This window comes from Lepidochelys kempii, chromosome 11 (genome assembly GCF_965140285.1).
Source record: "Lepidochelys kempii isolate rLepKem1 chromosome 11, rLepKem1.hap1, whole genome shotgun sequence".
Lineage (NCBI taxonomy): Eukaryota > Metazoa > Chordata > Testudines > Cheloniidae > Lepidochelys > Lepidochelys kempii.
Genome location: NC_136390.1, coordinates 1,821,802 through 1,833,906, shown reverse-complemented (window position 1 = coordinate 1,833,906; position 12,105 = coordinate 1,821,802).

The window sequence follows — 12,105 nt, the reverse complement described above, 5'->3', positions numbered from 1 at the left end:
CAGGAACCCTGAGCCAGTGACCGGGGGGGGGGGGGGGGGGCTGTTCAGGGGTGGCCCCACAGCGGGAGCAAGGCTAGCGAGCCGCGGCGTGGGGGGGGAATAGAGCAGATTTCAGGGGATTCCCCCTCCTGTGCTCCTATCGGGCCCCTCTGGCCGCACGCTGTACGGGCGGGGCCGGGCCGGCGGGCGATGCATGTGCCCAATTCCCATCCCTGTCTCCTTCCCACCCCCTCCCCGGGGGCACTGGGCTTTGCAGCAGGGCCAAGGCCGCCCTGTCCGGGGAGGGACCGTTTTGGTTAAACGCGGAGGCAACTGGGAGCAGCTTTGCCTTTAACTCCTGACGTGGGGCCCGGCCCCAGGCCCAGACTGGCCCCGGCCTGCCTCCTCCCCCACCGGCCGCCTGACGGCTGGGGTGTGAAAGGTTCCCCTTGGGAAGGGGCAGGGACCGGGCACTCCTGTCTGGGAATGCCCCTAGGAAATGTCTGGATCCCCCTGGGCTCCCAGGAGAACAGGAGAGCCGTTCTGGCCCATTTGGGGGGTGAGGGAGTGCTTAGAGTATGGGGCGGGGGTGCCCTGGGAGTCAGGACTCCTGGGTTCTCTGCCCTGTTCCGCCACTGACTTGCAGTGGGACCTTCGGCGAGTCCCTTTCCCCACCCCGTGCCTTAGTTTCCCCAGCCGGGGGTGACACTGGGGCGCTTTGCGAGCCCAGGGCGAGGCGCGCCAGCTCCCCACAGGGCTGACGCAGGAGCCAGACTGGCCGGCTTCACCCTGCTCCTGCCATGACCCCAGCAGCGCTGGGCCTGGTCCCAGGGGCCCGGCTAAGAGCGGACAATCCCGCAAGCCCCCACGAGAGGGCGCAGGAGGGCAGGGATTGCGCCCTGGAGGCCCAGACACCGGGGGCTGGGGCCAGGACATGGGCATGGGGTTGGGGGGGACCCACTTTGCTGGGTGTTTTCTAATGCAGGGGGCAGCGCGGGGCCCCCAGAGCCGGACTGTGGGGATGAGGCTCTGGTGGGGCCCTGCCACCCTCTCAGCCGGCCCAGGACCGGCAGCGGGACCCCACAGGCCGGGCACTGGCGTTGCTAGGGGTGCTTCGAGCATCTCCCTCCTGCCAGCCCCAGAGCCCCCGGCAGGGCTGGGCAGGGGCTGGGGAGTAGGGCTGGGAAGGGCATCCCTTGCCGAGGGGGGCGGGAGTGGGAGCAGGGGGTGTCCCTGCCCGGCGAGGGGGGGCGGGGAGGATGCAAACAGTCAGAGGGTCCTGAAGGTGATGCCAGGGCCCAGCGCCAGCCTGGGCCCCAGGGGGCTCTGGGTCCTTCCCAGGCCAGCGGCTCCGGCTGGGCTCGCTGGGCGTTGTGCGAAGCTGGGGAGAGGCAGCGGGCAGGGAGTGCTCAGCTCTGCCCCTAGGGCGCCGGAGCAGCCTCGCCCGCTCCCCAGCACCCGGGCAGCGATGCCGCCCGTCCCCTGGAACAAGGCAGCTCCCGGCACGGCTGCCCCTGCGGCCACGCTGCCAGCGGCAGGCGTCTCCAGGCCACAGACACCCCGGGCTGGGGACTCATCGGCCTCGAGGGCAGCAGCCGACGCCGGCTCAGCCAGCTCATTGGTGTGCCCGGGGCTTGCTGACCGGCTGGGCCCTTGGTCCTTCTGCCACCCTCCCCTCCCACCCCGGGGACCTGGGCCCTTCTGCCTCCCTCCCCTCCCACCCCGGGGACCTGGGCCCTTCTGCCTCCCTCCCCTCCCGCACTGGGGCCCTGGGCCCTTCTGCCTCCCTCCCCTCCCACCCCGGGGACCTGGGCCCTTCTGCCTCCCTCCCCTCCCACACTGGGGCCCTGGGCCCTTCTGCCTCCCTCCCCTCCCACCCCGGGGCCCTGGGCCCTTCTGCCACCCTCCCCTCCCACCCCGGGGACCTGGGCCCTTCTGCCTTCCTCCCCTCCCACCCCGGGGCCCTGGGCCCTTCTGCCTCCCTCCCCTCCCACCCCGGGGCCCTGGGCCCTTCTGCCACCCTCCCCTCCCACCCTGGGGACCTGGGCCCTTCTGCCTCCCTCCCCTCCCGCACTGGGGCCCTGGGCCCTTCTGCCACCCTCCCCTCCCACCCTGGGGACCTGGGCCCTTCTGCCTCCCTCCCCTCCCACCCCTGGGCCCTTCTGCCTCCCTCCCCTCCCACCCCGGGGCCCTGGGCCCTTCTGCCACCCTCCCCTCCCACCCTGGGGACCTGGGCCCTTCTGCCTCCCTCCCCTCCCACCCCGGGGCCCTGGGCCGGTCTCGCCCTCCCTGGAGAAGCAGCAGGTCAGAGACTGGACGGGAGACAGGAGCTGGGGCTTCGGGGAGGCTGCTCCGGGGGCAGAGGGGCGGCTCTTGGGCCTGCAGTGGGGAGGGACGGAGAGGGGGCCGGTGCTAGGGAAGAAGCAGGGTGCCCTGTGGCTCATGGGACAGCAGGGGCCAGGGCAGCCCCATTTCCCAGGCGCAGACCCCAGCGGTGCCCTCCCAGCAGAGCAGAGCTGGGGACGGGCTCGAGACCAGGCGGGGCAATGCCAAGGCGCTGGGCAGGCAAAGGGAATGGGGGAGAGGATTGTTGCCCCCAAGGAGCAGGAGGGGCCCTCAGTGATATTGACAGGGATTGGTGGGAGGAAAGGCTGCCTCGTTACTCTGTGGGACTGCCCGCAGCAGGGTGTTTGGGCAGCAGAGGGGTCGGTGAGGGGTAACGATGTAGCGGGGGGAGGGGGCCAGCTGTACACACTGACAGCCTGGCTTCTTCTCTACTCCCTCCTACAGCGGCGATCACCGCAGGGTTCCCATGCTAGCCCCCAACCCACCCCCTTTGGGGTGGTGACGTCCCCGGCTGGGGCAGTGCCTGGAGGGGAGCTGGGCTGACCCCTGTGCCAACAGCAGCGGGCATTGGGCGGTGCTGGGGCGGGGATGGAGCTGTGCCCTGAGCTGCATGGAAGACACAGGTCAAGACCAGGCAATGGCTGGACAGGAGGAAGGATGGGCCATTGGCCTGATCCGGAGCAGCCGGAGGTGGGGTTCTAGACTAGCTGGACTGAACCAATGCAGCAGGAGGTGGGTTCGGGATTAACTGGGCTGAACCAAATCTTCAGAAGGTAGGTTCTAGATTAGCTGGTCTGAACCAATGTAGCAGGAAGGGGGTTCTAGACTAGCTGGGCTGAACCAAAGCAGCAGGAAGCCGGCCACCGTGGCCAGTGCTATGAGCTGGGGCCCGCGTCCCTAGTGAGCTGCCCTGACCCCACATCTCTGCGCCAGCCCCCTGGATTTTGACAGAGGCAGAGGGCAGCTCTGAGCCTCTGCCCCCAGTGCAGAGGGAAGTTCAGGGCCTGAGTGGGGAGCTGCCCCCACCCCCCCCAGCAGATGGAGCTGAGGCCAGGCCCTGTTTATCTTGCTCCCAGTTGCCTGGTGCCGTGTTTGCTCTGGGGATTGTTTCCTGCCACCAGCAGCAGACACAGGTGGCTTTTATTTGCAGGGTCTGGCTGATTAGATCAGGGCCGGTGCGGCCTGGGGGAGCCTCATTTCCCTGCAGACTCACCCTACAGGGAAGGGATGCAAATTCACCCAGGGCTGGGCGAGGCCGTTATCCTGCCGGGCTCACCACCGCCAACCCCCCTGAGCCCCAGATCGGGGCCTGGCGAGCTGACCCACTCCCCAGCCACCAGGCCGCCCTGTGCCTCTCCGCTCCAGGGCCACCAGGGAGCGGTCACGCCGAGCCCCGCGGCCCACACACGTGTTCTCACACACATGCTCGGTGCCGGCATGTGCACGGAGCGAGCCACCAGCCCCGCTGCACCCCCGGCCACCCCCCCATCATGTCGGAGCCCAGGCCCACGCCCCTCGCTGGCCTGGACACGTGCGAGTGCACCCAGCCCCCGCCTGCCCTGACAGCAGCTCCTGACCACAAACAGGCTGGCAGATGTTGCTCGGATTAGCCGCCCCCCCGCCCCCGTCCCTCCTCCTGCAGATGGGGAGCGGCTCTAACCTGCTCTGCCTCCGGCTGCTGCAGCCCCTTGGCCCCCCCAGCGCCTGCTGCTCTGTGCCAGGGAATTTGGGGAGCATGAAGATGAGATCAAGGGGGCAACGGCTGGCAAAGCTTCCCCCACACAGCTCTGCTGGTGCCCCTCACTCCCGACCCGCACCCCTGCTAGCCCAGTCCTGGGCACCCCCCGACACACTGCTCTGCCGAGGTCTCTCCCTCTGGACATTTAGCCCCATTGCTGGGAGATCCCCCCCCCGCCCCAGAGGAACGGTAGCCAGAGGCAGTGCGGCACAGCTGGGTGGGCGTCTCTGTGCCAGGGAATGGGGAGCGGGGGGCAGCCGCTCCGGGTGGGGCTGTGCTAAGGACTGAGTGTGTCTTTGCTCTAAGTAGGGGGCAGGGGCGGGGCAGCATGGGGCTCAGCCCCACTGAGCTCCTGTTGGTACTGAGTGGGCCGGGTCCCTGCCCACGGAGCCGCCAGCCGGTCAAGACAGCACCCGCGGGGGAGGGAGGGGGGGGCGCAGCCGTTATGTTGGGGGCTGGGGTCCTGCCTGGAGCCAGGACACGCAGCGGGACCTTCCCCAGGGCACGTTCCAGAGCCCCTGGCACCCAGGCACTGTCTGTCCCCACCCCGTCCACCCCCACCCCCGCGAGCGGGAGCAGCCCATGACACGCGCCACGTTCATGCCTGCCAGGGACACCCGCTCTGCCCGCCTGCCCCAGGACTGGGGCATGTGCTACCCCCAACCCCCCCTCCCCGGGGACCCATCACCTGTCTCCCAGGTGTGTCCCCCCGGCGAGGCCCACGCTCCCCGCCCCACGCTCGCTACCTGGCCTGCGATGGGAAGCAGAGCCAGCCCTGGCTCCTGTTCCCATGGGGATTAATCCCGTGTGAAGGTCACCGGAGCCCCGCCAGCTGCCACGCTCCCGCCGGTGGATTACTGCCTAGGTGCGTACAGGGCCTGACGCCAGGACGGGCAGCACCCGCCACCTGGGGCCAAGTCCCAGCGGCACCTGCTGGGCGCCCTTAAAGACCCTCAGGGCTTGGAGACAGGGCTGGGGGGGGTCCTCTCCATCCAGCATTAGAGCTGGTCTACAAGCCACCCCCCAGGCCTGCCTGGAGACGCCGGGCTCCATCCCAAAGGAGGCAAAGACACCCAGCCCCTCATGGGCACCCACCAGCTGGGCACTGGGGGTCTCCGGGCACTGTCTGCCCTCCTTGCCAGCTGGGGCCTGCAGGAGTGAGGGGCTGGGAGGGTGTAACGCTGGGAAAGGCCCAGCCTGGTCCTGCCCTGGAGGCGGACAATGGTAACGAACCCCCAGAGCCCTGGGTGCCCCCTGGGCCCCATGAGGAGGCATCAGGCCCAGGGGGCTGGGGAGGGGGCACCCACCAGCCCATTGCCACGTCAGCCGCAGCCCGAGCTCCCTGGGCCCCCTGCCAGGCCCGGCCAGCCCCAGGCCTCACCCTACCCACAGCGCCCCAGGCCACGCTCACCCGGCCTGCCCAGTGCCCAGCTCCCCAGGGCCCACAGGGGCTAAAAAGGTGGGTGAACCATTAACCCTTCACTGGGCAGCTGCTCTGCCAGTCCAGGAACGTCTTCTCCGGGGCAGTTCGTCCTCAGGGCTTTGCCCAGCAATGCTAGCCGGCAGCGCCTGGCGCAAGAGTGTGAACCTGGGACAGTACCAGCCCCCCAGGGGAATCTGCAGCTGCCCCTCTGCCCAGCAACCCCCGGGCACCTGAGCCCATCCGCCTGGCGTCCCGCCCCCTCCCAGCGCCCCACTGATACAGGGCCCCGTGCAAGGTCTCTGGCCTGACATTCAACCCCCATCTCCACACGGGCTCAGCCCCAGCCTCCCTCCACGAACATGAATCCCCCCCCCACCCCAAGGAGGCAGCTGCACCTGCCAGACGAGCCTGTCCACACAGACTAAGAACGAGCTTTGACCCTGCCATGGAGTGTGGGGGAGTCCGGGGCCTGCCCCCCTCTTCCTGGGATTCACCGAGACTCTCAGCCAGCCAGTAAAACAGAAGGTTTATTGGACACCAGGAACACAGTCCACAACAGAGCTTGTGGGTACAACCAGGACCCCTCAGTTGAGTCCTTCTGGGGGAGCAGGGAACTTAGACCCCAGCCCTGGGGTTCCCTGCGTTCCTCCACCCAGCCCCAAACTGAAACCAACCCCCCCCCAGCCGGCTCCCTCCTGCAGCCTTTGTCCAGTTTCCCCGGGCAGAGGTGTTACCTCCCCCGCCCCCTCCGGGCTCAGGTTGCAGGCTCTCAGGTCTCCCATCCCCAGTGAAACTCCCCTGCCACATTCCCAGGTCAACCCTCCCCCCTCCCTGCTGCGTCACAGACCCTCAGTGCCAGCCAGGGGGGCGGGGAAAGTTGGCGCCCCCATGGTGTAGTTGAGGAAACTGAGGCACTGGGCAGGGCAGTGTCACACCCAGCCAGTGGCAGAGCTGGGAATGTCTCACAGCTCTCCTAGGTCAAGCAGCCAATGCTGGGACTGGGGCACCGTGTCACAGGGAACCCTGTCTGGGCACATTCGATCGACACGGGGGAAGCCGGGGGGACCCTGCTCCCTTCCTGGTGCTGGGGCGTAGCCCCCCTCAGACGGGCCAGGCAGCCACAGGCCAAGTGCCCCTGCCCAGTGCATGCTGCGTGCACCAGGGACCTGGCTGGGGGCAGGGAGACGGGGACATGGGGTTCCTATAGTGGGGTGCCCAGCACCTCCTGGGCATTCGAGGGCCGGCCGTGGCAGCCCAGCCAGCCAATCAGAGCTGGGGTGGCCTCCCTTGCCAGCCAGCCAGGAAGCCCCAGGCCGGGCACGCCAGCTTGCTGAGCCCCATCCCGGCCGAGGCCTCGTGTTAGCCTGGCATTGCCCTCCGCCGGGGGTGCCAACCCAGCCAGTCCCACCCCCCCCGACAGCAATGTCTCCACAGCCGCGCAGGTGTTTCCAAGGGGGGGGAGGCAAGGGACGTTCGGCGGGAGGGGAAGAGCCCCACAGTGCATGGGGGGCTGCCCCCATGCCGGCCGCCCCTGCCCCGCCCGGGCGAAGGCCCAGCTCCCTGCTGGCGCGGTGTGCACCCGGATGCGGCTGCAGGACGCTCTCGCCCGTTCAGCTGCCATCACCCTGAGCAAACAGCAGCGCCGCTGAGGCGATAACTGCAGCAGGTGTGCCTGGGACTGGCCCGGGGGGAGGGAGCCCGGCAGCCCCGGACCCACTGGACCGCCGGGCCAGAGCCACAGCCGGCGCAGGTCGGCCCCGCTGCCGGCCGCACCGTGGCTGCTCGCGCCGGCTGGGGATCTCGCCCGCCCCCTCGCTGCCCCAGCTCCAGCCTGGCCAGGGCGGGGGGCAGACAGGGCCTTTCCCCCCACAGTGCTGCCCTCCCCCGCCCCACCTTAGCGCTGCCCACATGCCCAGCGCGGGGCAGGGTGAGGAGGTCACTGGCTTCTCCTGCGCCCCAGCACGGGCATCCTTCTGCTGCTCAGCAGGGAAACGGGCCCGCAGGACTCCTGGGTCCATTCCCGGGGGAGGAAACGGCAAGAGGTCAGAGCCGGGGGAGTCGGGGCTCTAGGGGCTCCGCCCTGAGCCCAGGGAAGGCGCGAGGGCAAGTGGCTGTGTCCGTCTCCGGGCTGACACCGAGCTGGGCCAACTCCCCGGGCAGGGGCCGCCTTTCTGTCCTGTGTCTGACAGCGCCCAGCCTGGAGGGTCCTGGGCCGGGCCCGGGCTCCTGGGTGCTGCAGCTACACAAATAACAACCCAACACGACACAGTTAGGTACCTGGCAGTCTGCTCGGGAAAGGTCCAGGGCTGGGCTGGCAGGGGGCTGCGGGTCGGGAGTGAGGGGCACCGGCAGAGCTGTGGGGGTGTCCGGGGCTGGGCTGGCAGGGGGCTGCGGGTTGGGAGTGAGGGGCACCAGCAGAGCTGGGGGGAGCCCAGGGCTGGGCTGGCAGGGGGCTGCGGGTCGGGAGTGAGGGGCACCGGCAGAGCTGTGGGGGTGTTCGGGGCTGGGCTGGCAGGGGGCTGCGGGTCGGGAGTGAGGGGCACCAGCAGAGCTGGGGGGAGCCCAGGGCTGGGCTGGCAGGGGGCTGCGGGTCGGGAGTGAGGGGCACCGGCAGAGCTGTGGGGGTGTTCGGGGCTGGGCTAGCAGGGGGCTGCGGGTCGGGAGTGAGGGGCACCGGCAGAGCTGTGGGGGTGTCCGGGGCTGGGCTGGCAGGGGGCTGCGGGTCGGGAGTGAGGGGCACCGGCAGAGCTGTGGGGGTGTCCGGGGCTGGGCTGGCAGGGGGCTGCGGGTCGGGAGTGAGGGGCACCGGCAGAGCTGTGGGGGTGTCCGGGGCTGGGCTGGCAGGGGGCTGCGGGTCGGGAGTGAGGGGCACCGGCAGAGCTGTGGGGGTGTTCGGGGCTGGGCTGGCAGGGGGCTGCGGGTCGGGAGTGAGGGGCACCGGCAGAGCTGTGGGGGTGTTCGGGGCTGGGCTGGCAGGGGGCTGCGGGTCGGGAGTGAGGGGCACCGGCAGAGCTGGGGGCGGGGGTGTCCAGGCTGTACCACTGGGAGAATCAGGGGATTCAGCCCCCAGAAGCCGCCGGGCCGGCCCCTTTCACCAGCACAAAATTAATCTAATGAGAAGGGTGGAACCGCCCCTCCCCCACCTGCTATTAAAATCCCAGGCGGGGGCGTCGGGGGCGGGGGGGGTGAGCGCTGCAGCGAGAACAGAACATCCTGCCCCCGGCGCTCGGCTCTGCAACAGCTGGGCCTGGCCCCTGACAACAGCCCGGCTGCTGTGACAGCCTTGCACCCCCCACCCCCCGGCTGCCTGTCCCGGGCGCCCGCATCTCCAGCACCTCTGCTCGGCTGGGGCCAGCGGGGACGCCCCCAGCCCCCCCCACGCGCACCTGGTGGGAGCGGGACCCCCCACTCTAACAGGCTGGGACCCGGAGCCGCTGCGGCCTCTGCTCAGATTTATGCCGTGACCGGCTGGGGGCCGGGGAGCGCTGGGCTCACTCCGTCCGTCCACCTGGCCCCCGCCTGGGCCCCCCAACCTGCTTCCCCAGGGGCCGTGTGGGGCGGACTCCCGGGCTTTCCCCGCGCCCCTTCCCTGGGAGCGATGGGAAATCCAGCCCCTTGGGCCTGGCCACTCAGGGAGCCGCCCACAGCTGCATCCCCTGCCCAGAGCGCAGGAGCCCGGCCGGTATCACCCTGTGACATCTGCTCCAGTGGGGGGCTCCAGCCTGGCCCCTCTGCCAGCCCCACGCCCGCTGGCTCGCTGCTGCGGACACGTCTCCCTGGATGGCAAACTGTCGAGGATCCTCTCGAGGATGCCGGGGCCCAATAGGGGGCGCTCTCCCCCGGCAGTCACTGCTGGCCCCAATGCAGGGCTAGGGGGCGCCGTGCTGCAGGGAGCAGGGTGGGGGCCCAATAGGGGGCGCTCTCCCCCGGCAGTCACTGCTGACCCCAATGCGGGGCTAGGGGGCGCCATGCTGCAGGGAGCAGGGCGGGGGCCCAATAGGGGGCGCTCTCCCCCGGCAGTCACTGCTGACCCCAGCGCGGGACTAGGGGGCGCCGTGCTGCAGGGAGCAGGGCGGGGGCGCAATAGGGGGCGCTTCTCCCCCAGCAGTCACTGCTGACCCCAATGCGGGGCTAGGGGGCGCCATGCTGCAGGGAGCAGGGCGGGGGCGCAATAGGGGGCGCTTCTCCCCCAGCAGTCACTGCTGACCCCAATGCGGGGCTAGGGGGCGCCATGCTGCAGGGAGCAGGGTGGGGGCCCAATAGGGGGCGCTTCTCCCCCAGCAGTCACTGCTGACCCCAGCGCGGGGCTAGGGGGCGCCATGCTGCAGGGAGCAGGGCGGGGGCCCAATAGGGGGCGCTCTCCCCCGGCAGTCACTGCTGACCCCAGCGCGGGACTAGGGGGCGCCGTGCTGCAGGGAGCAGGGCGGGGGCCCAATAGGGGGCGCTCTCCCCCGGCAGTCACTGCTGACCCCAATGCGGGGCTAGGGGGCGCCATGCTGCAGGGAGCAGGGCGGGGGCCCAATAGGGGGCGCTTCTCCCCCGGCAGTCACTGCTGACCCCAGCGCGGGACTAGGGGGCGCCATGCTGCAGGGAGCAGGGTGGGGGCCCAATAGGGGGGCGCTCTCCCCCGGCAGTCACTGCTGACCCCAGCGCGGGACTAGGGGGCGCCGTGCTGCAGGGAGCAGGGCGGGGGCCCAATAGGGGGCGCTTCTCCCCCGGCAGTCACTGCTGACCCCAGCGCGGGGCTAGGGGGCGCCATGCTGCAGGGAGCAGGGCGGGGGCCCAATAGGGGGCGCTTCTCCCCCGGCAGTCACTGCTGACCCCAGCGCGGGACTAGGGGGCGCCGTGCTGCAGGGAGCAGGGCGGGGGCCCAATAGGGGGCGCTTCTCCCCCGGCAGTCACTGCTGACCCCAATGCGGGGTTAGGGGGCGCCATGCTGCAGGGAGCAGGGCGGGGGCCCAATAGGGGGCGCTTCTCCCCCAGCAGTCACTGCTGACCCCAGCGCGGGGCTAGGGGGCGCCATGCTGCAGGGAGCAGGCGGCTGGGGCCTTCTCCTGCAGCCGGCTGGGGCCACCTACTCCCTGGGGCAGGGGCAGCATCTCGCTGTGGCCCCGGTGGCTCCCCATTGTTACCCAGGTGGATGCAGCCCCAACCCCAGGATGCCGGCTCCTTCTGCAGCCCCTGGCTTCTCCCCCATGGACAAACTCCTGAGCCCTGCTCAGGCTCCCAAAGCACGCCAGGGCCAGAGGCTGCCTCTCCGGTGGGCAGGGCAGGCTGGATCCAGGGAGGGGCACAGTCATGGGCGGTGCCCAGCACCCAAGGGAAGGCTGGTTTGCCCTCCCTGTCTGGTGTGAGACTGCTCGCTCTCCTGCAGCTCCCCCTCCCGGCTCTGGATCCGGCTGGCTCTCGGGGGGGCAGGCTGGCGTCTCCCGGGCCGGAATGCTATGATGCTGGCAAAGCACCCAGGGCAGTGCCAGTCCCTGGGGCGGTGCGACCCTCCTGGGTGGGGAGGACCCATTCATCACCCTCCTGAAAGCTGCAGGGGTGGGGCTGCGGAGCCGGCAGGCGTCCGCAGGGAGCAGCCTCTGCCCCGGGCGTCTGCACACCCCCATGGGCAGCTCGGCTGCACCCGCCCTTCGTCCATCCGTCTGTCCATCCGCGTCCCGCACGGGCTGCTGGAGAGGAGCCTTTGGAGGTGCCCCACTTGGTACTTAGCCCTCCCCAGAATCCCCCAGGCCCTGGCGCCCTGGGGAGCCTGTGAGCAGCCAGCGGCTGCTCCCAGCCAGGCCGTGCCCAGCTCCACCTGGCTGCCTCTGCCCACGGCCTGCTTCCCCGCCAGCCAGCAGCACCTCCGGGGCACAGCACGCTGCAGAATCACAATCAATCACACACATGCACAATCATCGACATGCACACTCACACACTCACACACACAATCATCCCACACACACAACTTCACGCACACACCCCGTCACGTGGCCGCAAGCACACACCGTCTCTCACATACAGTGGGGAGGGGGGCAGCAGGACGGTGACAGCTCCTCAGGCTCCCCCCAGCCCTGCGGCTGCGTGTTGCCGTTGCCGTGTGGGTCCCAGGACATTAGGCGGACAGGGTGGGGCTGGGACCATCCTTTACTGGACCCACTCGGGAGGAGACGAGGGCAGAGACTGGAGACGGGGGTCTCTCTCACCAACAGGAGCGGGTCCAGTAAAAGCTCGTCCCTCCCCTGCCCCACCACTTGGGAAGACACAATCGCACACACATGCCCATGCAAATGCGCCCAGCCCGAATCCCACACACACTCTGCCCCAGCCATGCAAATCGCCCCGGCCCAGGCCAGGTCTCATACCCACATACACAAAACACATGCAAATCCCTCCCCACTGCCCCAGGCTGAGCCCAGCCTGTTGGTCCGGGAGGCCACAATACCACGCACTCCAGGCTCCCTCCCGGTGTCGCTCACACCAGGAATCACAGCAATATTCCGGCTACACCCAGCCCCAAAGGACCAGTCGCTTGCCTCAGGCCAGTTACACCTGAGATCTCGCTCCAAAGAAAACACTTGTAGCCAATCCTGTAATAAACTATCTCGAGGTTTATTAAACAGGAAAAGGAAAC